The sequence below is a fragment of the Hyla sarda genome, chromosome 3 (assembly GCF_029499605.1).
Source record: "Hyla sarda isolate aHylSar1 chromosome 3, aHylSar1.hap1, whole genome shotgun sequence".
Taxonomy (NCBI): Eukaryota; Metazoa; Chordata; class Amphibia; order Anura; family Hylidae; genus Hyla; species Hyla sarda.
Genome location: NC_079191.1, coordinates 335,811,005 through 335,833,795, shown reverse-complemented (window position 1 = coordinate 335,833,795; position 22,791 = coordinate 335,811,005). Strand labels below are relative to the sequence as shown.

The 22,791-nt window shown below is 37.8% G+C and overlaps 30 non-coding genes across 30 annotated transcripts; all 30 read left to right on the top strand.

Moving 5' to 3' along the window:
- Positions 1-406: 406 nt before the first annotated feature.
- TRNAL-UAA (transfer RNA leucine (anticodon UAA)) lies at positions 407-489 on the top strand. The gene has a single exon. It is a non-coding gene; the product is annotated as a tRNA-Leu (tRNA).
- Positions 490-681: 192 nt separating this feature from the next.
- On the top strand, positions 682-764 carry TRNAL-UAA (transfer RNA leucine (anticodon UAA)). The gene has a single exon. It is a non-coding gene; the product is annotated as a tRNA-Leu (tRNA).
- Positions 765-1,521: 757 nt separating this feature from the next.
- Positions 1,522-1,604, top strand: TRNAL-UAA (transfer RNA leucine (anticodon UAA)). The gene has a single exon. It is a non-coding gene; the product is annotated as a tRNA-Leu (tRNA).
- Positions 1,605-1,796: 192 nt separating this feature from the next.
- Positions 1,797-1,879, top strand: TRNAL-UAA (transfer RNA leucine (anticodon UAA)). Its single transcript has one exon. It is a non-coding gene; the product is annotated as a tRNA-Leu (tRNA).
- Positions 1,880-2,843: 964 nt separating this feature from the next.
- TRNAL-UAA (transfer RNA leucine (anticodon UAA)) lies at positions 2,844-2,926 on the top strand. The gene has a single exon. It is a non-coding gene; the product is annotated as a tRNA-Leu (tRNA).
- A 192-nt stretch (positions 2,927-3,118) lies between these two features.
- Positions 3,119-3,201, top strand: TRNAL-UAA (transfer RNA leucine (anticodon UAA)). The gene has a single exon. It is a non-coding gene; the product is annotated as a tRNA-Leu (tRNA).
- Positions 3,202-3,958: 757 nt separating this feature from the next.
- On the top strand, positions 3,959-4,041 carry TRNAL-UAA (transfer RNA leucine (anticodon UAA)). Its single transcript has one exon. It is a non-coding gene; the product is annotated as a tRNA-Leu (tRNA).
- Positions 4,042-4,233: 192 nt separating this feature from the next.
- Positions 4,234-4,316, top strand: TRNAL-UAA (transfer RNA leucine (anticodon UAA)). The gene has a single exon. It is a non-coding gene; the product is annotated as a tRNA-Leu (tRNA).
- A 964-nt stretch (positions 4,317-5,280) lies between these two features.
- On the top strand, positions 5,281-5,363 carry TRNAL-UAA (transfer RNA leucine (anticodon UAA)). Its single transcript has one exon. It is a non-coding gene; the product is annotated as a tRNA-Leu (tRNA).
- Positions 5,364-6,592: 1,229 nt separating this feature from the next.
- On the top strand, positions 6,593-6,675 carry TRNAL-UAA (transfer RNA leucine (anticodon UAA)). Its single transcript has one exon. It is a non-coding gene; the product is annotated as a tRNA-Leu (tRNA).
- A 964-nt stretch (positions 6,676-7,639) lies between these two features.
- Positions 7,640-7,722, top strand: TRNAL-UAA (transfer RNA leucine (anticodon UAA)). The gene has a single exon. It is a non-coding gene; the product is annotated as a tRNA-Leu (tRNA).
- Positions 7,723-7,914: 192 nt separating this feature from the next.
- TRNAL-UAA (transfer RNA leucine (anticodon UAA)) lies at positions 7,915-7,997 on the top strand. The gene has a single exon. It is a non-coding gene; the product is annotated as a tRNA-Leu (tRNA).
- A 757-nt stretch (positions 7,998-8,754) lies between these two features.
- TRNAL-UAA (transfer RNA leucine (anticodon UAA)) lies at positions 8,755-8,837 on the top strand. The gene has a single exon. It is a non-coding gene; the product is annotated as a tRNA-Leu (tRNA).
- Positions 8,838-9,029: 192 nt separating this feature from the next.
- TRNAL-UAA (transfer RNA leucine (anticodon UAA)) lies at positions 9,030-9,112 on the top strand. Its single transcript has one exon. It is a non-coding gene; the product is annotated as a tRNA-Leu (tRNA).
- A 964-nt stretch (positions 9,113-10,076) lies between these two features.
- TRNAL-UAA (transfer RNA leucine (anticodon UAA)) lies at positions 10,077-10,159 on the top strand. The gene has a single exon. It is a non-coding gene; the product is annotated as a tRNA-Leu (tRNA).
- Positions 10,160-11,398: 1,239 nt separating this feature from the next.
- On the top strand, positions 11,399-11,481 carry TRNAL-UAA (transfer RNA leucine (anticodon UAA)). Its single transcript has one exon. It is a non-coding gene; the product is annotated as a tRNA-Leu (tRNA).
- Positions 11,482-11,673: 192 nt separating this feature from the next.
- TRNAL-UAA (transfer RNA leucine (anticodon UAA)) lies at positions 11,674-11,756 on the top strand. The gene has a single exon. It is a non-coding gene; the product is annotated as a tRNA-Leu (tRNA).
- A 964-nt stretch (positions 11,757-12,720) lies between these two features.
- On the top strand, positions 12,721-12,803 carry TRNAL-UAA (transfer RNA leucine (anticodon UAA)). The gene has a single exon. It is a non-coding gene; the product is annotated as a tRNA-Leu (tRNA).
- A 192-nt stretch (positions 12,804-12,995) lies between these two features.
- TRNAL-UAA (transfer RNA leucine (anticodon UAA)) lies at positions 12,996-13,078 on the top strand. Its single transcript has one exon. It is a non-coding gene; the product is annotated as a tRNA-Leu (tRNA).
- Positions 13,079-13,835: 757 nt separating this feature from the next.
- On the top strand, positions 13,836-13,918 carry TRNAL-UAA (transfer RNA leucine (anticodon UAA)). Its single transcript has one exon. It is a non-coding gene; the product is annotated as a tRNA-Leu (tRNA).
- Positions 13,919-14,110: 192 nt separating this feature from the next.
- Positions 14,111-14,193, top strand: TRNAL-UAA (transfer RNA leucine (anticodon UAA)). The gene has a single exon. It is a non-coding gene; the product is annotated as a tRNA-Leu (tRNA).
- A 964-nt stretch (positions 14,194-15,157) lies between these two features.
- TRNAL-UAA (transfer RNA leucine (anticodon UAA)) lies at positions 15,158-15,240 on the top strand. The gene has a single exon. It is a non-coding gene; the product is annotated as a tRNA-Leu (tRNA).
- A 1,239-nt stretch (positions 15,241-16,479) lies between these two features.
- On the top strand, positions 16,480-16,562 carry TRNAL-UAA (transfer RNA leucine (anticodon UAA)). Its single transcript has one exon. It is a non-coding gene; the product is annotated as a tRNA-Leu (tRNA).
- Positions 16,563-17,526: 964 nt separating this feature from the next.
- On the top strand, positions 17,527-17,609 carry TRNAL-UAA (transfer RNA leucine (anticodon UAA)). The gene has a single exon. It is a non-coding gene; the product is annotated as a tRNA-Leu (tRNA).
- Positions 17,610-18,848: 1,239 nt separating this feature from the next.
- TRNAL-UAA (transfer RNA leucine (anticodon UAA)) lies at positions 18,849-18,931 on the top strand. The gene has a single exon. It is a non-coding gene; the product is annotated as a tRNA-Leu (tRNA).
- Positions 18,932-20,170: 1,239 nt separating this feature from the next.
- On the top strand, positions 20,171-20,253 carry TRNAL-UAA (transfer RNA leucine (anticodon UAA)). The gene has a single exon. It is a non-coding gene; the product is annotated as a tRNA-Leu (tRNA).
- A 192-nt stretch (positions 20,254-20,445) lies between these two features.
- Positions 20,446-20,528, top strand: TRNAL-UAA (transfer RNA leucine (anticodon UAA)). Its single transcript has one exon. It is a non-coding gene; the product is annotated as a tRNA-Leu (tRNA).
- Positions 20,529-21,285: 757 nt separating this feature from the next.
- On the top strand, positions 21,286-21,368 carry TRNAL-UAA (transfer RNA leucine (anticodon UAA)). The gene has a single exon. It is a non-coding gene; the product is annotated as a tRNA-Leu (tRNA).
- A 192-nt stretch (positions 21,369-21,560) lies between these two features.
- Positions 21,561-21,643, top strand: TRNAL-UAA (transfer RNA leucine (anticodon UAA)). The gene has a single exon. It is a non-coding gene; the product is annotated as a tRNA-Leu (tRNA).
- A 757-nt stretch (positions 21,644-22,400) lies between these two features.
- TRNAL-UAA (transfer RNA leucine (anticodon UAA)) lies at positions 22,401-22,483 on the top strand. Its single transcript has one exon. It is a non-coding gene; the product is annotated as a tRNA-Leu (tRNA).
- Positions 22,484-22,791: the final 308 nt, after the last annotated feature.

The following is a 22,791-nucleotide window of genomic DNA, read 5'->3' as shown; positions in this document are numbered from 1 at the left end:
GCTGGATTAGAAAAATACGAGCAAAGTATTGAAAGTGATGGGCCAATTAATTACTATTGGTGCTCTTCCGCACCCTTTTAAAAATATTTTGAAGGTATCCAAAAACTAATCTCTGTTTTTACCCAGGAAATCTCTGACCATACTATGATGTTTCCAAACAACTCTGTGGTTAACAGTGGTTCTTTGTGGAATGTTTGTGTACAACACTTAATGAAAGGAATAAAATGGAATCAATGAGCCACAACAAAAGACGGTAGCACTGACCCCATTAACTTGAATCATCTTGGCATCCAGTTGATCTTTTGTAATAACCATAGTAATCTTCGACTTCAAATATCCTCTTACAACTATTTTACATTCAAAGTATAAATCTCAGTCACATAATGCAAATTAACTCAAACAGTTCACCAGGATGGCCGAGTGGTTAAGGCGTTGGACTTAAGATCCAATGGATATGTATCCGCGTGGGTTCGAACCCCACTCCTGGTACGACTTTTAACCTTGGCATTCTCCAAAGTGTTCCAAAGAAGAATGTTCTCTGAGTAACTTGCATCATCTTGGCATCCAGTTGATCTTCTGTAATAACCAAAGTAATCTTCCACTTCAAATATCCTCTAACAACTATTTTACATTCAAAGTATAAATCTCAGTCACAATGATGCAAAATAACTCAAACAGTCCACCAGGATGGACGAGTGGTTAAGGCATTGGACTTAAGATCCAATGGATATGTATCCGCGTGGGTGTGAACCCCACTCCTGGTATGAGTTTTAAATGTGGTGTTTACCATAGAGGAGCAGGCTCTGAGTAAACATGTAAGATCTTAGTAAACATTCCATCTCTTAGAATAACCCTAATTCTACTCCTTTCATATATGTTCTTATGACAAGCGTTTAAATACTGTACAAACCATAGATGCCGAAGTCTGTGCGCAGAATTTATCCAGAGCACTGAGACTTTTGATAAATTAAGCTCACATTAGACCGGCCTAACCCACTGTAGGTTGGTCTATATTGATGTGGGAAATAGACAACTTTGATAAATCTCCCACAAAGTCTCTCCATAGCATAACCTAGTGGTCTTTTTTAAAGATGCTGTTTTCCGGAGAGGTTTGGCTGGATTAGAAAAATATGAGCAAAGTTTTGAAAGGGATGGGCCAATTAATTACTATTGTTGCTCTTCCGCACCCTTTTAAAAATATTTTGAAGGTACCCAAAAACTAATCTCTGTTTTTACCCAGGAAATCTCTGACCATACTATGATGTTTCCAAACAACTCTGTGGTTAACAGTGGTTCTTTGTGGAATGTTTGTGTACAACACTTAATGAAAGGAATAAAATGGAATCAATGAGCCACAACAAAAGACGGTAGCACTGACCCCATTAACTTGAATCATCTTGGCATCCAGTTGATCTTCTGTAATAACCATAGTAATCTTCGACTTCAATTATCCTCTTACAACTATTTTACATGCAAAGTATAAATCTCAGTCACAATGATGCAAATTAACTCAAACAGTTCACCAGGATGGCCGAGTGGTTAAGGCGTTGGACTTAAGATCCAATGGATATGTATCCGCGTGGGTTCGAACCCCACTCCTGGTATGAGTTTTAACCTTGGCATTCTCCAAAGTGTTCCAAAGAAGAATGTTCTCTGAGTAACTTGCATCATCTTGGCATCCAGTTGATCTTCTGTAATAACCAAAGTAATCTTCCACTTCAAATATCCTATAACAACTATTTTACATTCAAAGTATAAATCTCAGTCACAAGGATGCAAAATAACTCAAACAGTCCACCAGGATGGACGAGTGGTTAAGGCATTGGACTTAAGATCCAATGGATATGTATCCGTGTGGGTGCGAACCCCACTCCTGGTATGAGTTTTAAATGTGGTGTTTACCATAGAGGAGCAGGCTCTGAGTAAACATGTAAGATCTTAGTAAACATTCCATCTCTTAGAATAACCCTAATTCTACTCCTTTCATATATGTTCTTATGACAAGCGTTTAAATACTGTACAAACCATAGATGCCGAAGTCTGTGCGCAGAATTTATCCAGAGCACTGAGACTTTTGATAAATGAAGCGCACATTAGACCGGCCTAACCCACTGTAGGTTGGTCTATATTGATGTGGGAAATAGACAACTTTGATAAATCTCCCACAAAGTCTCTCTATAGCATAACCTAGTGGTCTTTTTTTAAAGATGCTGTTTTGCAGAGAGGTTTGGCTGGATTAGAAAAATATGAGCAAAGTTTTGAAAGGGATGGGCCAATTAATTACAATTGGTGCTCTTCTGCCCCCTTTTAAAAATATTTTGAAGATATCCAAGGTATCTATGTGGGAAATAGACAACTTTGATAAATCTCCCACAAAGTCTTTCAATAGCATAATCTAGTGGTCTTTTTTAAAGATGCTGTTTTCCGGAGAGGTTTGGCTGGATTAGAAAAATACGAGCAAAGTATTGAAAGTGATGGGCCAATTAATTACTATTGGTGCTCTTCCGCACCCTTTTAAAAATATTTTGAAGGTATCCAAAAACTAATCTCTGTTTTTACCCAGGAAATCTCTGACCATACTATGATGTTTCCAAACAACTCTGTGGTTAACAGTGGTTCTTTGTGGAATGTTTGTGTACAACACTTAATGAAAGGAATAAAATGGAATCAATGAGCCACAACAAAAGACGGTAGCACTGACCCCATTAACTTGAATCATCTTGGCATCCAGTTGATCTTTTGTAATAACCATAGTAATCTTCGACTTCAAATATCCTCTTACAACTATTTTACATTCAAAGTATAAATCTCAGTCACATGATGCAAATTAACTTAAACAGTTCACCAGGATGGCCGAGTGGTTAAGGCGTTGGACTTAAGATCCAATGGATATGTATCCGCGTGGGTTCGAACCCCACTCCTGGTACGACTTTTAACCTTGGCATTCTCCAAAGTGTTCCAAAGAAGAATTTTCTCTGAGTAACTTGCATCATCTTGGCATCCAGTTGATCTTCTGTAATAACCAAAGTAATCTTCCACTTCAAATATCCTCTAACAACTATTTTACATTCAAAGTATAAATCTTAGTCACAATGATGCAAAATAACTCAAACAGTCCACCAGGATGGACGAGTGGTTAAGGCATTGGACTTAAGATCCAATGGATATGTATCCGCGTGGGTGTGAACCCCACTCCTGGTATGAGTTTTAAATGTGGTGTTTACCATAGAGGAGCAGGCTCTGAGTAAACATGTAAGATCCTAGTAAACATTCCATCTCTTAGAATAACCCTAATTCTACTCCTTTCATATATGTTCTTATGACAAGCGTTTAAATACTGTACAAACCATAGATGCCGAAGTCTGTGCGCAGAATTTATCCAGAGCACTGAGACATTTGATAAATTAAGCGCACATTAGACCGGCCTAACCCACTGTAGGTTGGTCTATATTGATGTGGGAAATAGACAACTTTGATAGATCTCCCACAAAGTCTCTCCATAGCATAACCTAGTGGTCTTTTTTAAAGATGCTGTTTTCCAGAGAGGTTTGGCTTGATTAGAAAAATATGAGCAAAGTTTTGAAAGGGATGGGCCAATTAATTACTATTGGTGCTCTTCCGCACCCTTTTAAAAATATTTTGAAGGTATCCAAAAACTAATCTCTGTTTTTACCCAGGAAATCTCTGACCATACTATGATGTTTCCAAACAACTCTGTGGTTAACAGTGGTTCTTTGTGGAATGTTTGTGTACAACACTTAATGAAAGGAATAAAATGGAATCAATGAGCCACAACAAAAGACGGTAGCACTGACCCCATTAACTTGAATCATCTTGGCATCCAGTTGATCTTCTGTAATAACCATAGTAATCTTCGACTTCAAATATCCTCTTACAACTATTTTACATTCAAAGTATAAATCTCAGTCACAATGATGCAAATTAACTCAAACAGTTTACCAGGATGGCCGAGTGGTTAAGGCGTTGGACTTAAGATCCAATGGATATGTATCCGCGTGGGTTCGAACCCCACTCCTGGTATGACTTTTAACCTTGGCATTCTCCAAAGTGTTCCAAAGAAGAATGTTCTCTGAGTAACTTGCATCATCTTGGCATCCAGTGGATCTTCTGTAATAACCAAAGTAATCTTCCACTTCAAATATCCTCTAACAACTATTTTACATTCAAAGTATAAATCTCAGTCACAATGATGCAAAATAATTCAAACAGTCCACCAGGATGGCCGAGTGGTTAAGGCGTTGGACTTAAGATCCAATGGATATGTATCCGCGTGGGTTCGAACCCCACTCCTCGTATGAGTTTTAAATGTGGTGTCTACCATAGAGGAGCAGGCTCTGAGTAAACATGTAAGATCTTAGTAAACATTCCATCTCTTAGAATAACCCTAATTCTACTCCTTTCATATATGTTCTTATGACAAGCGTTTAAATACTGTACAAACCATAGATGCCGAAGTCTGTGCGCAGAATTTATCCAGAGCACTGAGACTTTTGATAAATTAAGCGCACATTAGACCGGCCTAACCCACTGTAGGTTGGTCTATATTGATGTGGGAAATAGACAACTTTGATAAATCTCCCACAAAGTCTCTCCATAGCATAACCTAGTGGTCTTTTTTAAAGATGCTGTTTTGCAGAGAGGTTTGGCTGGATTAGAAAAATATGAGCAAAGTTTTGAAAGGGATGGGCCAATTAATTACAATTGGTGCTCTTCTGCCCCCTTTTAAAAATATGTTGAAGATATCCAAGGTATCTATGTGGGAAATAGACAACTTTGATAAATCTCCCACAAAGTCTTTCAATAGCATAATCTAGTGGTCTTTTTTAAAGATGCTGTTTTCCGGAGAGGTTTGGCTGGATTAGAAAAATACGAGCAAAGTATTGAAAGTGATGGGCCAATTAATTACTATTGGTGCTCTTCCGCACCCTTTTAAAAATATTTTGAAGGTATCCAAAAACTAATCTCTGTTTTTACCCAGGAAATCTCTGACCATACTATGATGTTTCCAAACAACTCTGTGGTTAACAGTGGTTCTTTGTGGAATGTTTGTGTACAACACTTAATGAAAGGAATAAAATGGAATCAATGAGCCACAACAAAAGACGGTAGCACTGACCCCATTAACTTGAATCATCTTGGCATCCAGTTGATCTTCTGTAATAACCATAGTAATCTTCGACTTCAAATATCCTCTTACAACTATTTTAAATTCAAAGTATACATCTCAGTCACAATGATGCAAATTAGCTCAAACAGTTCACCAGGATGGCCGAGTGGTTAAGGCGTTGGACTTAAGATCCAATGGATATGTATCCGCGTGGGTTTGAACCCCACTCCTGGTATGAGTTTTAACCTTGGCATTCTCCAAAGTGTTCCAAAGAAGAATGTTCTCTGAGTAACTTGCATCATCTTGGCATCCAGTTGATCTTCTGTAATAACCAAAGTAATCTTCCACTTCAAATATCCTCTAACAACTATTTTACATTCAAAGTATAAATCTCATTCACAATGATGCAAAATAACTCAAACAGTCCACCAGGATGGACGAGTGGTTAAGGCATTTGACTTAAGATCCATTGGATATGTATCAGCGTGGGTTCGAACCCCACTCCTGGTATGAGTTTTAAATGTGGTGTTTACCATAGAGGAGCAGGCTCTGAGTAAACATGTAAGATCTTAGTAAACATTCCATCTCTTAGAATAACCCTAATTCTACTCCTTTCATATATGTTCTTATGACAAGCGTTTAAATACTGTACAAACCATAGATGCCGAAGTCTGTGCGCAGAATTTATCCAGAGCACTGAGACTTTTGATAAATTAAGCGCACATTAGACCGGCCTAACCCACTGTAGGTTGGTCTATATTGATGTGGGAAATAGACAACTTTGATAAATCTCCCACAAAGTCTCTCCATAGTGGTCTTTTTTAAAGATGCTGTTTTGCAGAGAGGTTTGGCTGGATTAGAAAAATATGAGCAAAGTTTTGAAAGGGATGGGCCAATTAATTACAATTGGTGCTCTTCTGCCCCCTTTTAAAAATATTTTGAAGATATCCAAGGTATCTATGTGGGAAATAGACAACTTTGATAAATCTCCCACATAGTCTTTCAATAGCATAATCTAGTGGTCTTTTTTAAAGATGCTGTTTTCCGGAGAGGTTTGGCTGGATTAGAAAAATAGAAGCAAAGTATTGAAAGTGATGGTCCAATTAACTACTATTGGTGCTCTTTCGCACCCTTTTAAAAATATTTTGAAGGTAACCAAAAACTAATCTCTGTTTTTACCCAGGAAATCTCTGACCATACTATGATGTTTCCAAACAACTCTGTGGTTAACAGTGGTTCTTTGTGGAATGTTTGTGTACAACACTTAATGAAAGGAATAAAATGGAATCAATGAGCCACAACAAAAGACGGTAGCACTGACCCCATTAACTTGAATCATCTTGGCATCCAGTTGATCTTCTGTAATAACCATAGTAATCTTCGACTTCAAATATCCTCTTACAACTATTTTACATTCAAAGTATAAATCTCAGTCACAATGATGCAAATTAACTCAAACAGTTCACCAGGATGGCCGAGTGGTTAAGGCATTGGACTTAAGATCCAATGGATATGTATCCGTGTGGGTGCGAACCCCACTCCTGGTATGAGTTTTAAATGTGGTGTTTACCATAGAGGAGCAGGCTCTGAGTAAACATGTAAGATCTTAGTAAACATTCCATCTCTTAGAATAACCCTAATTCTACTCCTTTCATATATGTTCTTATGACAAGCGTTTAAATACTGTACAAACCATAGATGCCGAAGTCTGTGCGCAGAATTTATCCAGAGCACTGAGACTTTTGATAAATGAAGCGCACATTAGACCGGCCTAACCCACTGTAGGTTGGTCTATATTGATGTGGGAAATAGACAACTTTGATAAATCTCCCACAAAGTCTCTCCATAGCATAACCTAGTGGTCTTTTTTTAAAGATGCTGTTTTGCAGAGAGGTTTGGCTGGATTAGAAAAATATGAGCAAAGTTTTGAAAGGGATGGGCCAATTAATTACAATTGGTGCTCTTCTGCCCCCTTTTAAAAATATTTTGAAGATATAAAAGGTATCTATGTGGGAAATAGACAACTTTGATAAATCTCCCACAAAGTCTTTCAATAGCATAATCTAGTGGTCTTTTTTAAAGATGCTGTTTTCCGGAGAGGTTTGGCTGGATTAGAAAAATACGAGCAAAGTATTGAAAGTGATGGGCCATTAATTACTATTGGTGCTCTTCCGCACCCTTTTAAAAATATTTTGAAGGTATCCAAAAACTAATCTCTGTTTTTACCCAGGAAATCTCTGACCATACTATGATGTTTCCAAACAACTCTGTGGTTAACAGTGGTTCTTTGTGGAATGTTTGTGTACAACACTTAATGAAAGGAATAAAATCGAATCAATGAGCCACAACAAAAGACGGTAGCACTGACCCCATTAACTTGAATCATCTTGGCATCCAGTTGATCTTCTGTAATAACCATAGTAATCTTCGACTTCAAATATCCTCTTACAACTATTTTACATTCAAAGTATAAATCTCAGTCACAATGATGCAAATTAACTCAAACAGTTCACCAGGATGGCCGAGTGGTTAAGGCGTTGGACTTAAGATCCAATGGATATGTATCCGCGTGGGTTCGAACCCCGCTCCTGGTATGAGTTTTAACCTTGGCATTCTCCAAAGTGTTCCAAAGAAGAATTTTCTCTGAGTAACTTGCATCATCTTGGCATCCAGTTGATCTTCTGTAATAACCAAAGTAATCTTCCACTTCAAATATCCTCTAACAACTATTTTACATTCAAAGTATAAATCTCAGTCACAATGATGCAAAATAACTCAAACAGTCCACCAGGATGGACGAGTGGTTAAGGCATTGGACTTAAGATCCAATGGATATGTATCCGCGTGGGTGTGAACCCCACTCCTGGTATGAGTTTTAAATGTGGTGTTTACCATAGAGGAGCAGGCTCTGAGTAAACATGTAAGATCTTAGTAAACATTCCATCTCTTAGAATAACCCTAATTCTACTCCTTTCATATATGTTCTTATGACAAGCGTTTAAATACTGTACAAACCATAGATGCCGAAGTCTGTGCGCAGAATTCATCCAGAGCACTGAGACATTTGATAAATGAAGCGCACATTAGACCGGCCTAACCCACTGTAGGTTGGTCTATATTGATGTGGGAAATAGACAACTTTGATCAATCTCCCACAAAGTCTCTCCATAACATAACCTAGTGGTCTTTTTTAAAGATGCTGTTTTCCAGAGAGGTTTGGCTTGATTAGAAAAATATGAGCAAAGTTTTGAAAGGGATGGGCCAATTAATTACTATTGGTGCTCTTCCGCACCCTTTTAAAAATATTTTGAAGGTATCCAAAAACTAATCTCTGTTTTTACCCAGGAAATCTCTGACCATACTATGATGTTTCCAAACAACTCTGTGGTTAACAGTGGTTCTTTGTGGAATGTTTGTGTACAACACTTAATGAAAGGAATAAAATGGAATCAATGAGCCACAACAAAAGACGGTAGCACTGACCCCATTAACTTGAATCATCTTGGCATCCAGTTGATCTTCTGTAATAACCATAGTAATCGTCGACTTCAAATATCCTCTTACAACTATTTTACATTCAAAGTATAAATCTCAGTCACAATGATGCAAATTAACTCTAACAGTTTACCAGGATGGCAGAGTGGTTAAGGCGTTGGACTTAAGATCCAATGGATATGTATCCGCGTGGGTTCGAACCCCACTCCTGGTATGACTTTTAACCTTGGCATTCTCCAAAGTGTTCCAAAGAAGAATGTTCTCTGAGTAACTTGCATCATCTTGGCATCCAGTGGATCTTCTGTAATAACCAAAGTAATCTCCCACTTCAAATATCCTCTAACAACTATTTTACATTCAAAGTATAAATCTCAGTCACAATGATGCAAAATAACTCAAACAGTCCACCAGGATGGCTGAGTGGTTAAGGCGTTGGACTTAAGATCCAATGGATATGTATCCGCGTGGGTTCGAACCCCACTCCTGGTATGAGTTTTAAATGTGGTGTTTACCATAGAGGAGCAGGCTCTGAGTAAACATGTAAGATCTTAGTAAACATTCCATCTCTTAGAATAACCCTAGTTCTACTCCTTTCATATATGTTCTTATGACAAGCGTTTAAATACTGTACAAACCATAGATGCCGAAGTCTGTGCGCAGAATTTATCCAGAGCACTGAGACTTTTGATAAATGAAGCGCACATTAGACCGGCCTTACCCACTGTAGGTTGGTCTATATTGATGTGGGAAATAGACAACTTTGATAAATCTCCCACAAAGTCTCTCCATAGCATAACCTAGTGGTCTTTTTTAAAGATGCTGTTTTGCAGAGAGGTTTGGCTGGATTAGAAAAATATGAGCAAAGTTTTGAAAGGGATGGGCCAATTAATTACAATTGGTGCTCTTCTGCCCCCTTTTAAAAATATTTTGAAGATATCCAAGGTATCTATGTGGGAAATAGACAACTTTGATAAATCTCCCACAAAGTCTTTCAATAGCATAATCTAGTGGTCTTTTTTAAAGATGCTGTTTTCCGGATAGGTTTGGCTGGATTAGAAAAATACGAGCAAAGTATTGAAAGTGATGGGCCAATTAATTACTATTGGTGCTCTTCCGCACCCTTTTAAAAATATTTTGAAGGTATCCAAAAACTAATCTCTGTTTTTACCCAGGAAATCTCTGACCATACTATGATGTTTCCAAACAACTCTGTGGTTAACAGTGGTTCTTTGTGGAATGTTTGTGTACAACACTTAATGAAAGGAATAAAATGGAATCAATGAGCCACAACAAAAGACGGTAGCACTGACCCCATTAACTTGAATCATCTTGGCATCCAGTTGATCTTCTGTAATAACCATAGTAATCTTCGACTTCAAATATCCTCTTACAACTATTTTACATTCAAAGTATACATCTCAGTCACAATGATGCAAATTAGCTCAAACAGTTCACCAGGATGGCCGAGTGGTTAAGGCGTTGGACTTAAGATCCAATGGATATGTATCCGTGTGGGTTTGAACCCCACTCCTGGTATGAGTTTTAACCTTGGCATTCTCCAAAGTGTTCCAAAGAAGAATGTTCTCTGAGTAACTTGCATCATCTTGGCATCCAGTTGATCTTCTGTAATAACCAAAGTAATCTTCCACTTCAAATATCCTCTAACAACTATTTTACATTCAAAGTATAAATCTCATTCACAATGATGCAAAATAACTCAAACAGTCCACCAGGATGGACGAGTGGTTAAGGCATTTGACTTAAGATCCATTGGATATGTATCAGCGTGGGTTCAAACCCCACTCCTGGTATGAGTTTTAAATGTGGTGTTTACCATAGAGGAGCAGGCTCTGAGTAAACATGTAAGATCTTAGTAAACATTCCATCTCTTAGAATAACCCTAATTCTACTCCTTTCATATATGTTCTTATGACAAGCGTTTAAATACTGTACAAACCATAGATGCCGAAGTCTGTGCGCAGAATTTATCCAGAGCACTGAGACTTTTGATAAATTAAGCGCACATTAGACCGGCCTAACCCACCGTAGGTTGGTCTATATTGATGTGGGAAATAGACAACTTTGATAAATCTCCCACAAAGTCTCTCCATAGCATAACCTAGTGGTCTTTTTTAAAGATGCTGTTTTGCAGAGAGGTTTGGCTGGATTAGAAAAATATGAGCAAAGTTTTGAAAGGGATGGGCCAATTAATTACAATTGGTGCTCTTCTGCCCCCTTTTAAAAATATTTTGAAGATATCAAAGGTATCTATGTGGGAAATAGACAACTTTGATAAATCTCCCACATAGTCTTTCAATAGCATAATCTAGTGGTCTTTTTTAAAGATGCTGTTTTCCGGAGAGGTTTGGCTGGATTAGAAAAATAGAAGCAAAGTATTGAAAGTGATGGTCCAATTAATTACTATTGGTGCTCTTTCGCACCCTTTTAAAAATATTTTGAAGGTATCCAAAAACTAATCTCTGTTTTTACCCAGGAAATCTCTGACCATACTATGATGTTTCCAAACAACTCTGTGGTTAACAGTGGTTCTTTGTGGAATGTTTGTGTACAACACTTAATGAAAGGAATAAAATGGAATCAATGAGCCACAACAAAAGACGGTAGCACTGACCCCATTAACTTGAATCATCTTGGCATCCAGTTGATCTTCTGTAATAACCATAGTAATCTTCGACTTCAAATATCCTCTTACAACTATTTTACATTCAAAGTATAAATCTCAGTCACAATGATGCAAATTAACTCAAACAGTTCACCAGGATGGCCGAGTGGTTAAGGCGTTGGACTTAAGATCCAATGGATATGTATCCGCGTGGGTTCGAACCCCACTCCTGGTATGAGTTTTAACCTTGGCATTCTCCAAAGTGTTCCAAAGAAGAATGTTCTCTGAGTAACTTGCATCATCTTGGCATCCAGTTGATCTTCTGTAATAACCAAAGTAATCTTCCACTTCAAATATCCTCTAACAACTATTTTACATTCAAAGTATAAATCTCAGTCACAATGAAGCAAAATAACTCAAACAGTCCACCAGGATGGACGAGTGGTTAAGGCATTGGACTTAAGATCCAATGGATATGTATCCGCGTGGGTGTGAACCCCACTCCTGGTATGAGTTTTAAATGTGGTGTTTACCATTGAGGAGCAGGCTCTGAGTAAACATGTAAGATCTTAGTAAACATTCCATCTCTTAGAATAACCCTAATTCTACTCCTTTCATATATGTTCTTATGACAAGCGTTTAAATACTGTACAAACCATAGATGCCGAAGTCTGTGCGCAGAATTTATCCAGAGCACTGAGACTTTTGATAAATTAAGCGCACATTAGACCGGCCTAACCCAATGTAGGTTGGTCTATATTGATGTGGGAAATAGACAACTTTGATAAATCTCCCACAAAGTCTCTCCATAGCATAACCTAGTGGTCTTTTTTAAAGATGCTGTTTTGCAGAGAGGTTTGGCTGGATTAGAAAAATATGAGCAAAGTTTTGAAAGGGATGGGCCAATTAATTACAATTGGTGCTCTTCTGCCCCCTTTTAAAAATATTTTGAAGATATCCAAGGTATCTATGTGGGAAATAGACAACTTTGATAAATCTCCCACAAAGTCTTTCAATAGCATAATCTAGTGGTCTTTTTTAAATATGCTGTTTTCCGGAGAGGTTTGGCTGGATTAGAAAAATACGAGCAAAGTATTGAAAGTGATGGGCCAATAAATTACTATTGGTGCTCTTCCGCACCCTTTTAAAAATATTTTGAAGGTATCCAAAAACTAATCTCTGTTTTTACCCAGGAAATCTCTGACCATACTATGATGTTTCCAAACAACTCTGTGGTTAACAGTGGTTCTTTGTGGAATGTTTGTGTACAACACTTAATGAAAGGAATAAAATGGAATCAATGAGCCACAACAAAAGACGGTAGCACTGACCCCATTAACTTGAATCATCTTGGCATCCAGTTAATCTTCTGTAATAACCATAGTAATCTTCGACTTCAAATATCCTCTTACAACTATTTTACATTCAAAGTATAAATCTCAGTCACAATGATGCAAATTAACTCAAACAGGTCACCAGCATGACCGAGTGGTTGAGGCGTTGGACTTAAGTTCCAATGGATATGTATCCGCGTGGGTTCGAACCCCACTCCTGGTATGAGTTTTAACCTTGGCATTCTCCAAAGTGTTCCAAAGAAGAATGTTCTCTGAGTAACTTGCATCATCTTGGCATCCAGTTGATCTTCTGTAATAACCAAAGTAATCTTCCACTTCAAATATCCTCTAACAACTATTTTACATTCAAAGTATAAATCTCAGTCACAATGATGCAAAATAACTCAAACAGTCCACCAGGATGGACGAGTGGTTAAGGCATTGGACTTAAGATCCAATGGATATGTATCCGCGTGGGTGTGAACCCCACTCCTGGTATGAGTTTTAAATGTGGTGTTTACCATAGAGGAGCAGGCTCTGAGTAAACATGTAAGATCTTAGTAAACATTCCATCTCTCAGAATAACCCTAATTCTACTCCTTTCATATATGTTCTTATGACAAGCGTTTAAATACTGTACAAACCATAGATGCCGAAGTCTGTGCGCAGAATTCATCCAGAGCACTGAGACATTTGATAAATGAAGCGCACATTAGACCGGCCTAACCCACTGTAGGTTGGTCTATATTGATGTGGGAAATAGACAACTTTGATAAATCTCCCACAAAGTCTCTCCATAACATAACCTAGTGGTCTTTTTTAAAGATGCTGTTTTCCAGAGAGGTTTGGCTTGATTAGAAAAATATGAGCAAAGTTTTGAAAGGGATGGGCCAATTAATTACTATTGGTGCTCTTCCGCACCCTTTTAAAAATATTTTGAAGGTATCCAAAAACTAATCTCTGTTTTTACCCAGGAAATCTCTGACCATACTATGATGTTTCCAAACAACTCTGTGGTTAACAGTGGTTCTTTGTGGAATGTTTGTGTACAACACTTAATGAAAGGAATAAAATGGAATCAATGAGCCACAACAAAAGACGGTAGCACTGACCCCATTAACTTGAATCATCTTGGCATCCAGTTGATCTTCTGTAATAACCATAGTAATCTTCGACTTCAAATATCCTCTTACAACTATTTTACATTCAAAGTATAAATCTCAGTCACAATGATGCAAATTAACTCTAACAGTTTACCAGGATGGCAGAGTGGTTAAGGCGTTGGACTTAAGATCCAATGGATATGTATCCGCGTGGGTTCGAACCCCACTCCTGGTATGACTTTTAACCTTGGCATTCTCCAAAGTGTTCCAAAGAAGAATGTTCTCTGAGTAACTTGCATCATCTTGGCATCCAGTGGATCTTCTGTAATAACCAAAGTAATCTCCCACTTCAAATATCCTCTAACAACTATTTTACATTCAAAGTATAAATCTCAGTCACAATGATGCAAAATAGCTCAAACAGTCCACCAGGATGGCCGAGTGGTTAAGGCGTTGGACTTAAGATCCAATGGATATGTATCCGCGTGGGTTCAAACCCCACTCCTGGTATGAGTTTTAAATGTGGTGTTTACCATAGAGGAGCAGGCTCTGAGTAAACATGTAAGATCTTAGTAAACATTCCATCTCTTAGAATAACCCTAGTTCTACTCCTTTCATATATGTTATTATGACAAGCGTTTAAATACTGTACAAACCATAGATGCCGAAGTCTGTGCGCAGAATTTATCCAGAGCACTGAGACTTTTGATAAATGAAGCGCACATTAGACCGGCCTAACCCACTGTAGGTTGGTCTATATTGATGTGGGAAATAGACAACTTTGATAAATCTCCCACAAAGTCTCTCCATAGCATAACCTAGTGGTCTTTTTTAAAGATGCTGTTTTGCAGAGAGGTTTGGCTGGATTAGAAAAATATGAGCAAAGTTTTGAAAGGGATGGGCCAATTAATTACAATCGGTGCTCTTCTGCCCCCTTTTAAAAATATTTTGAAGATATCCAAGGTATCTATGTGGGAAATAGACAACTTTGATAAATCTCCCACAAAGTCTTTCAATAGCATAATCTAGTGGTCTTTTTTAAAGATGCTGTTTTCCGGATAGGTTTGGCTGGATTAGAAAAATACGAGCAAAGTATTGAAAGTGATGGGCCAATTAATTACTATTGGTGCTCTTCCGCACCCTTTTAAAAATATTTTGAAGGTATCCAAAAACTAATCTCTGTTTTTACCCAGGAAATCTCTGACCATACTATGATGTTTCCAAACAACTCTGTGGTTAACAGTGGTTCTTTGTGGAATGTTTGTGTACAACACTTAATGAAAGGAATAAAATGGAATCAATGAGCCACAACAAAAGACGGTAGCACTGACCCCATTAACTTGAATCATCTTGGCATCCAGTTGATCTTCTGTAATAACCATAGTAATCTTCGACTTCAAATATCCTCTTACAACTATTTTACATTCAAAGTATACATCTCAGTCACAATGATGCAAATTAGCTCAAACAGTTCACCAGGATGGCCGAGTGGTTAAGGTGTTGGACTTAAGATCCAATGGATATGTATCCGTGTGGGTTTGAACCCCACTCCTGGTATGAGTTTTAACCTTGGCATTCTCCAAAGTGTTCCAAAGAAGAATGTTCTCTGAGTAACTTGCATCATCTTGGCATCCAGTTGATCTTCTGTAATAACCAAAGTAATCTTCCACTTCAAATATCCTCTAACAACTATTTTACATTCAAAGTATAAATCTCATTCACAATGATGCAAAATAACTCAAACAGTCCACCAGGATGGACGAGTGGTTAAGGCATTTGACTTAAGATCCATTGGATATGTATCAGCGTGGGTTCGAACCCCACTCCTGGTATGAGTTTTAAATGTGGTGTTTACCATAGAGGAGCAGGCTCTGAGTAAACATGTAAGATCTTAGTAAACATTCCATCTCTTAGAATAACCCTAATTCTACTCCTTTCATATATGTTCTTATGACAAGCGTTTAAATACTGTACAAACCATAGATGCCGAAGTCTGTGCGCAGAATTTATCCAGAGCACTGAGACTTTTGATAAATTAAGCGCACATTAGACCGGCCTAACCCACTGTAGGTTGGTCTATATTGATGTGGGAAATAGACAACTTTGATAAATCTCCCACAAAGTCTCTCCATAGCATAACCTAGTGGTCTTTTTTAAAGATGCTGTTTTGCAGAGAGGTTTGGCTGGATTAGAAAAATATGAGCAAAGTTTTGAAAGGGATGGGCCAATTAATTACAATTGGTGCTCTTCTGCCCCCTTTTAAAAATATTTTGAAGATATCAAAGGTATCTATGTGGGAAATAGACAACTTTGATAAATCTCCCACATAGTCTTTCAATAGCATAATCTAGTGGTCTTTTTTAAAGATGCTGTTTTCCGGAGAGGTTTGGCTGGATTAGAAAAATAGAAGCAAAGTATTGAAAGTGATGGTCCAATTAATTACTATTGGTGCTCTTTCGCACCCTTTTAAAAATATTTTGAAGGTATCCAAAAACTAATCTCTGTTTTTACCCAGGAAATCTCTGACCATACTATGATGTTTCCAAACAACTCTGTGGTTAACAGTGGTTCTTTGTGGAATGTTTGTGTACAACACTTAATGAAAGGAATAAAATGGAATCAATGAGCCACAACAAAAGACGGTAGCACTGACCCCATTAACTTGAATCATCTTGGCATCCAGTTGATCTTCTGTAATAACCATAGTAATCTTCGACTTCAAATATCCTCTTACAACTATTTTACATTCAAAGTATAAATCTCAGTCACAATGAAGCAAAATAACTCAAACAGTCCACCAGGATGGACGAGTGGTTAAGGCATTGGACTTAAGATCCAATGGATATGTATCCGCGTGGGTGTGAACCCCACTCCTGGTATGAGTTTTAAATGTGGTGTTTACCATAGAGGAGCAGGCTCTGAGTAAACATGTAAGATCTTAGTAAACATTCCATCTCTTAGAATAACCCTAATTCTACTCCTTTCATATATGTTCTTATGACAAGCGTTTAAATACTGTACAAACCATAGATGCCGAAGTCTGTGCGCAGAATTTATCCAGAGCACTGAGACTTTTGATAAATTAAGCGCACATTAGACCGGCCTAACCCAATGTAGGTTGGTCTATATTGATGTGGGAAATAGACAACTTTGATAAATCTCCCACAAAGTCTCTCCATAGCATAACCTAGTGGTCTTTTTTAAAGATGCTGTTTTGCAGAGAGGTTTGGCTGGATTAGAAAAATATGAGCAAAGTTTTGAAAGGGATGGGCCAATTAATTACAATTGGTGCTCTTCTGCCCCCTTTTAAAAATATTTTGAAGATATCCAAGGTATCTATGTGGGAAATAGACAACTTTGATAAATCTCCCACAAAGTCTTTCAATAGCATAATCTAGTGGTCTTTTTTAAAGATGCTGTTTTCCGGAGAGGTTTGGCTGGATTAGAAAAACACGAGCAAAGTATTGAAAGTGATGGGCCAATTAATTACTATTGGTGCTCTTCCGCACCCTTTTAAAAATATTTTGAAGGTATCCAAAAACTAATCTCTGTTTTTACCCAGGAAATCTCTGACCATACTATGATGTTTCCAAACAACTCTGTGGTTAACAGTGGTTCTTTGTGGAATGTTTGTGTACAACACTTAATGAAAGGAATAAAATGGAATCAATGAGCCACAACAAAAGACGGTAGCACTGACCCCATTAACTTGAATCATCTTGGCATCCAGTTGATCTTCTGTAATAACCATAGTAATCTTCGACTTCAAATATCCTCTTACAACTATTTTACATTCAAAGTATACATCTCAGTCACAATGATGCAAATTAGCTCAAACAGTTCACCAGGATGGCCGAGTGGTTAAGGCGTTGGACTTAAGATCCAATGGATATGTATCTGCGTGGGCTTGAACCCCACTCCTGGTATGAGTTTTAACCTTGGCATTCTCCAAAGTGTTCCAAAGAAGAATGTTCTCTGAGTAACTTGCATCATCTTGGCATCCAGTTGATCTTCTGTAATAACCAAAGTAATCTTCCACTTCAAATATCCTCTAACAACTATTTTACATTCAAAGTATAAATCTCATTCACAATGATGCAAAATAACTCAAACAGTCCACCAGGATGGACGAGTGGTTAAGGCATTTGACTTAAGATCCATCAGATATGTATCAGCGTGAGTTCGAACCCCACTCCTGGTATGAGTTTTAAATGTGGTGTTTACCATAGAGGAGCAGGCTCTGAGTAAACATGTAAGATCTTAGTAAACATTCCATCTCTTAGAATAACCCTAATTCTACTCCTTTCATATATGTTCTTATGACAAGCGTTTAAATACTGTACAAACCATAGATGCCGAAGTCTGTGCGCAGAATTTATCCAGAGCACTGAGACTTTTGATAAATTAAGCGCACATTAGACCGGCCTAACCCACTGTAGGTTGGTCTATATTGATGTGGGAAATAGACAACTTTGATAAATCTCCCACAAAGTCTCTCCATAGCATAACCTAGTGGTCTTTTTTAAAGATGCTGTTTTGCAGAGAGGTTTGGCTGGATTAGAAAAATATGAGCAAAGTTTTGAAAGGGATGGGCCAATTAATTACAATTGGTGCTCTTCTGCCCCCTTTTAAAAATATTTTGAAGATATCCAAGGTATCTATGTGGGAAATAGACAACTTTGATAAATCTCCCACATAGTCTTTCAATAGCATAATCTAGTGGTCTTTTTTAAAGATGCTGTTTTCCGGAGAGGTTTGGCTGTATTAGAAAAATAGAAGCAAAGTATTGAAAGTGATGGTCCAATTAATTACTATTGGTGCTCTTTCGCACCCTTTTAAAAATATTTTGAAGGTATCCAAAAACTAATCTCTGTTTTTACCCAGGAAATCTCTGACCATACTATGATGTTTCCAAACAACTCTGTGGTTAACAGTGGTTCTTTGTGGAATGTTTGTGTACAACACTTAATGAAAGGAATAAAATGGAATCAATGAGCCACAACAAAAGACGGTAGTACTGACCCCATTAACTTGAATCATCTTGGCATCCAGTTGATCTTCTGTAATAACCATAGTAATCTTCGACTTCAAATATCCTCTTACAACTATTTTACATTCAAAGTATAAATCTCAGTCACAATGATGCAAATTAACTCAAACAGTTCACCAGGATGGCCGAGTGGTTAAGGCGTTGGACTTAAGATCCAATGGATATGTATCCGTGTGAGTTCGAACCCCACTCCTGGTATGAGTTTTAACCTTGGCATTCTCCAAAGTGTTCCAAAGAAGAATGTTCTCTGAGTAACTTGCATCATCTTGGCATCCAGTTGATCTTCTGTAATAACCAAAGTAATCTTCCTATTCAAATATCCTCTAACAACTATTTTACATTCAAAGTATAAATCTCAGTCACAATGATGCAAAATAACTCAAACAGTCCACCAGGATGGACGAGTGGTTAAGGCATTTGACTTAAGATCCATTGGATATGTATCAGCGTGGGTTCGAACCCCACTCCTGGTATGAGTTTTAAATGTGGTGTTTACCATAGAGGAGCAGGCTCTGAGTAAACATGTAAGATCTTAGTAAACATTCCATCTCTTAGAATAACCCTTATTCTACTCCTTTCATATATGTTCTTATGACAAGCGTTTAAATACTGTACAAACCATAGATGCCGAAGTCTGTGCGCAGAATTTATCCAGAGCACTGAGACTTTTGATAAATTAAGCGCACATTAGACCGGCCTAACCCAATGTAGGTTGGTCTATATTGATGTGGGAAATAGACAACTTTGATAAATCTCCCACAAAGTCTCTCCATAGCATAACCTAGTGGTCTTTTTTAAAGATGCTGTTTTGCAGAGAGGTTTGGCTGGATTAGAAAAATATGAGCAAAGTTTTGAAAGGGATGGGCCAATTAATTACAATTGGTGCTCTTCTGCCCCCTTTTAAAAATATTTTGAAGATATCCAAGGTATCTATGTGGGAAATAGACAACTTTGATAAATCTCCCACAAAGTCTTTCAATAGCATAATCTAGTGGTCTTTTTTAAATATGCTGTTCTCCGGAGAGGTTTGGCTGGATTCGAAAAATACGAGCAAAGTATTGAAAGTGATGGGCCAATAAATTACTATTGGTGCTCTTCCGCACCCTTTTAAAAATATTTTGAAGGTATCCAAAAACTAATCTCTGTTTTTACCCAGGAAATCTCTGACCATACTATGATGTTTCCAAACAACTCTGTGGTTAACAGTGGTTCTTTGTGGAATGTTTGTGTACAACACTTAATGAAAGGAATAAAATGGAATCAATGAGCCACAACAAAAGACGGTAGCACTGACCCCATTAACTTGAATGATCTTGGCATCCAGTTAATCTTCTGTAATAACCATAGTAATCTTCGACTTCAAATATCCTCTTACAACTATTTTACATTCAAAGTATAAATCTCAGTCACAATGATGCAAATTAACTCAAACAGGTCACCAGCATGACCGAGTGGTTGAGGCGTTGGACTTAAGTTCCAATGGATATGTATCCGCGTGGGTTCGAACCCCACTCCTGGTATGAGTTTTAACCTTGGCATTTTCCAAAGTGTTCCAAAGAAGAATGTTCTCTGAGTAACTTGCATCATCTTGGCATCCAGTTGATCTTCTGTAATAACCAAAGTAATCTTCCACTTCAAATATCCTCTAACAACTATTTTACATTCAAAGTATAAATCTCAGTCACAATGATGCAAAATAACTCAAACAGTCCACCAGGATGGACGAGTGGTTAAGGCATTGGACTTAAGATCCAATGGATATGTATCCGCGTGGGTGTGAACCCCACTCCTGGTATGAGTTTTAAATGTGGTGTTTACCATAGAGGAGCAGGCTCTGAGTAAACATGTAAGATCTTAGTAAACATTCCATCTCTTAGAATAACCCTAATTCTACTCCTTTCATATATGTTCTTATGACAAGCGTTTAAATACTGTACAAACCATAGATGCCGAAGTCTGTGCGCAGAATTTATCCAGAGCACTGAGACTTTTGATAAATTAAGCGCACATTAGACCGGCCTAACCCACTGTAGGTTGGTCTATATTGATGTGGGAAATAGACAACTTTGATAAATCTCCCACAAAGTCTCTCCATAGCATAACCTAGTGGTCTTTTTTAAAGATGCTGTTTTCCAGAGAGGTTTGGCTTGATTTGAAAAATATGAGCAAAGTTTTGAAAGGGATGGGCCAATTAATTACTATTGGTGCTCTTCTGCACCCTTTTAAAAATATTTTGAAGGTATCCAAAAACTAATCTCTGTTTTTACCCAGGAAATCTCTGACCATACTATGATGTTTCCAAACAACTCTGTGGTTAACAGTGGTTCTTTGTGGAATGTTTGTGTACAACACTTAATGAAAGGAATAAAATGGAATCAATGAGCCACAACAAAAGACGGTAGCACTGACCCCATTAACTTGAATCATCTTGGCATCCAGTTGATCTTCTGTAATAACCATAGTAATCTTCGACTTCAAATATCCTCTTACAACTATTTTACATTCAAAGTATAAATCTCAGTCACAATGATGCAAATTAACTCAAACAGTTTACCAGAATGGCCGAGTGGTTAAGGCGTTGGACTTAAGATCCAATGGATATGTATCCGCGTGGGTTCGAACCCCACTCCTGGTATGAGTTTTAACCTTGGCATTCTCCAAAGTGTTCCAAAGAAGAATGTTCTCTGAGTAACTTGCATCATCTTGGCATCCAGTGGATCTTCTGTAATAACCAAAGTAATCTTCCACTTCAAATATCCTCTAACAACTATTTTACATTCAAAGTATAAATCTCAGTCACAATGATGCAAAATAACTCAAACAGTCCACCAGGATGGCCGAGTGGTTAAGGCATTGGACTTAAGATCCAATTGATATGTATCCGCGTGGGTGTGAACCCCACTCCTGGTATGAGTTTTAAATGTGGTGTTTACCATAGAGGAGCATGCTCTGAGTAAACATGTAAGATCTTAGTAAACATTCCATCTCTTAGAATAACCCTAATTCTACTCCTTTCATATATGTTCTTATGACAAGCGTTTAAATACTGTACAAACCATAGATGCCGAAGTCTGTGCGCAGAATTTATCCAGAGCACTGAGACTTTTGATAAATTAAGCGCACATTAGACCGGCCTAACCCACTGTAGGTTGGTCTATATTGATGTGGGAAATAGACAACTTTGATAGATCTCCCACAAAGTCTCTCCATAGCATAATCTAGTGGTCTTTTTTAAAGATGCTGTTTTCCGGAGAGGTTTGGCTGGATTAGAAAAATATGAGCAAAGTTTTGAAAGGGATGGGCCAATTTATTACTATTGTTTCTCTTCCGCACCCTTTTAAAAATATTTTGAAGGTACCCAAAAACTAATCTCTGTTTTTACCCAGGAAATCTCTGACCATACTATGATGTTTCCAAACAACTCTGTGGTTAACAGTGGTTCTTTGTGGAATGTTTGTGTACAACACTTAATGAAAGGAATAAAATGGAATCAATGAGCCACAACAAAAGACGGTAGCACTGACCCCATTAACTTGAATCATCTTGGCATCCAGTTGATCTTCTGTAATAACCATAGTAATCTTCGACTTCAATTATCCTCTTACAACTATTTTACATTCAAAGTATAAATCTCAGTCACAATGATGCAAATTAACTCAAACAGTTCACCAGGATGGCCGAGTGGTTAAGGCGTTGGACTTAAGATCCAATGGATATGTATCCGCGTGGGTTCGAACCCCACTCCTGGTATGAGTTTTAACCTTGGCATTCTCCAAAGTGTTCCAAAGAAGAATGTTCTCTGAGTAACTTGCATCATCTTGGCATCCAGTGGATCTTCTGTAATAACCAAAGTAATCTTCCACTTCAAATATCCTCTAACAACTATTTTACATTCAAAGTATAAATCTCAGTCACAATGAAGCAAAATAACTCAAACAGTCCACCAGGATGGACGAGTGGTTAAGGCATTGGACTTAAGATCCAATGGATATGTATCCGCGTGGGTGTGAACCCCACGCCTGGTATGAGTTTTAAATGTGGTGTTTACCATAGAGGAG